This window comes from Myripristis murdjan, chromosome 17 (assembly GCF_902150065.1).
Source record: "Myripristis murdjan chromosome 17, fMyrMur1.1, whole genome shotgun sequence".
Taxonomy (NCBI): domain Eukaryota; kingdom Metazoa; phylum Chordata; class Actinopteri; order Holocentriformes; family Holocentridae; genus Myripristis; species Myripristis murdjan.
Window position 1 is genome coordinate 34,557,637 of NC_043996.1, and position 2,816 is coordinate 34,560,452.

Consider the following 2,816-nt stretch of genomic DNA (forward strand, 5'->3'; position numbering starts at 1 on the left):
GTGGAAGTCACCGACCGGAAGTGAATCTCGGTAACGAACCGGTTAGAAAACGGTTTTCCACGCACACACACACATACACACACACACTCTCTCTCTCTCTCACACACACACACACACACACACACACCACTTACAGAGGAAATAAAAGTCTAAACGTGAACGACAACAAAGGGAGCCACTCGCGTTTCCTCCCCGCGAGCCGCCAGGCGTCAAGCCAGCTGCAACGGCCTGAGCGCACTTCCGGTGATGACATTCAAAATAAAAGTCACTACCATCCTTTTTTTATTCTGCAACAATTTTAAACTTTCGATTAATTTGAGATTTTTGATTTTTGATAATTTGATTTCTTTCATAACAAATGGGGAAGGCAATGAGCACCTAACCAGGAAATGATCCGAAAATAAGTAAGAAATTATTTAAAAAAAAAAAAAAAAAAAAAAAAAAAAAAAAAAATGCAAACAAGGAAATGACCTAGGTAAAAAAAAAATAATAATAATCCTGAAAAAGTCCTGATAAAAAAAGAAAAGGAAAAAGAAAAATATTTTTTTTTCCTGTGACATAAAATAGTTTTCTGGACATTTTCCACTTTTTGATAACTTAGATAACTTAGATAGGGGGGATTCTAGTAATCCCCCCTTTTCAATTTCCAGGTCATTCTCTCGTGACGTTTTTCTAATTTTCTTGCTAAGTTGCTCATTCCCCTTTTTCCCATGTTTCTGAAGGAAATCAAGCCCTTTTCCTCAGGTTTCAAAGGGTTAAATATCTGTGAAAGACTGACAGTGGTGAAGGTAAATACAAAATAAAATAAAATAATGAGGACAAATACAAAAGACAAATAACAAATAAAAGACAATAAATAAAGACACTGCATCTTCACTGTTTGTGTGTGTGTGTGTGTGTGTGTGTGTGTGTGTGTAATAATAATAATAATAATAATAATAATAATAATAAATAGCAATCTATAGAAATCTATAGAGAGATTCATAATCAATAAAATAAAATAATGCAGAGTCACAAAGTTAATTTTACTTAATAGGGAATCTGGAATTTAAAAAAAAAAAAAAAAAAAAAAAATCCACATTTTGATTTTATTTCGAAGTCAAAATAACTAACTTCCGTGATCCTTCCGGTCGCTTGACGCAGCTGCCCGAATCTTCCCCAAACATCCAGCTGAAGCCCCGCCCACCGGGAGGCTGGGCCAATAGCACCGCGTCATGTGATGGGACGCCTGCTGTGATTGGTCGGGCTGGGACAGAAAGTTTAATAAGATGAATCCTATTGGCTGATCCAGTTCCGCTGACTCTGCTGGGGGGGGGGGGGGGGGGGGGGGGGGGGGGGGGGGGGGGGGTTAGGGTTAGACGGTGTGACAGACAGACAGAGACAGACAGAGAGACAGACAGACAGACAGGTGAGAGAGAGACAGGTGACTTCCTGTGGATTCTGGTCTGGAAACAGGTTTTATTTCAAAATAAAAGCTGCAGCTTCAGATGAACGGAGCGGCAGTCAGACAGGAGAACAGCTCCCTCTGCTGGACGCTGCCGTTCATTATTATCTGACACTGCAGGACACCACCTGCTACCTCAAGGTGACCCCCTCCACCCCCCTCACCCCCACCCACACACTCACACACACACACACACACACACACACACACACACACACACACACACACACACACACTCACACGCCTCCTGCTCACCTGTTATCATTTACACACCAAGGAAACCTCACTCCCCCTAGTGGCCAAATGAGGCACTAAGCAATAACAAGCTTTATTTATTATTTATTATTTATTTAAAAACAGACACAGACACACACAGCAGAGCAGAATAATGAGCGTACACACACACACACACACACACACACACACACACACATATGTTGCTATATGAAGTTTCCTCTCCTGCTGCCTGTGATGCTCAGCTGATTTTTGACTCTAACCCTCAAACCCATTTGGTTTCTTTCAAAAATGGAGAATAAAAAAGGGGCCTCCTGGGGGGGCGGGGCCTCACGGCTTGTTCTGCTGCTCATCTCCCTCTGTCTGTTTTGATTGACAGCTCTCGAGCCTCCCCCTCCTTCCCTGACTCTAGCAGGTTGTCATGGTAACACACACACACACACACACACACACTGCGTCCACCGGAGCGTCTCGGCTGAAACCCGAGCGGCTCAGCAGGGCCGCGCCTCATTGGTGGGCGGCGACACCCGAGGCGGGCGGCTGCTGAAAGTTTGATGTGTGTGTGTGCGAGCAGCTGGCAGGTCAGCGGCGCCCGGGCTGAGGCAGCGAGCGACGGGACGAGCAGCCACACACACACACAGGTAACACACCGCATCCTCACCTTCCTCTTCGTCTTCACAGGACAAACCTGCTGGACTCTGATGAAGGACACCTCACCTGCACACAGCCGGAGTGTGTATGTGTGTGTGTGTATGTGTGTGTGTGTGTGTGTGTGTGTGTGTTTCTGCCTCTGGTGTCTGTTTCCTCTGGCCAATCAGACAAGGTGACGTCATGTCTAAATATTTCCAGCAGTTCAGTGACGTTCACACTTTGTTATGACTGTCCAAGATCAATATTCAGCTCACACACACACACACACACACACACACACACACACACCTTTGAGGCAGTGTTCTGGAGTCTTCAAGGTAAACTTATTCTTACTATCCACAAATGTAACCTGCTGAATATGTTTTTTTCTTGACTGCAGTTAGCTTCAGGGCCTGTAGGATCTATTGGGGATGGGGTGGAGGGGGGGGCTCTGTTCTGAGCATCTTCCTGTGTAGTGCTGGAGTTTACGTGACGACCCTGAAGGCAA

The 2,816-nt window shown here is 45.0% G+C and overlaps 1 protein-coding gene across 2 annotated transcripts in view; it reads right to left on the reverse strand.

The window, feature by feature from the left end:
- LOC115375467 (high affinity cAMP-specific 3',5'-cyclic phosphodiesterase 7A-like) overlaps window positions 1-1,634 on the reverse strand; it is a 21,449-nt gene extending 19,815 nt beyond the window's left edge. Inside the window, exons 1-2 of one of the 2 annotated variants that reach the window (XM_030074870.1) lie at window positions 1,623-1,634; window positions 1-86 (exon numbers count right to left, since the gene is read on the reverse strand). The exon at window positions 1-86 is cut by the window's left edge and continues 1,517 nt beyond it. The gene's annotated coding sequence lies outside the window, so the exon portion shown is untranslated. Of the gene's footprint in view, window positions 223-1,622 lie in introns of those variants that run through there. The other variant, XM_030074869.1, reaches the window with a different exon arrangement.
- Between the last annotated feature and the right edge of the window lie 1,182 nt (window positions 1,635-2,816).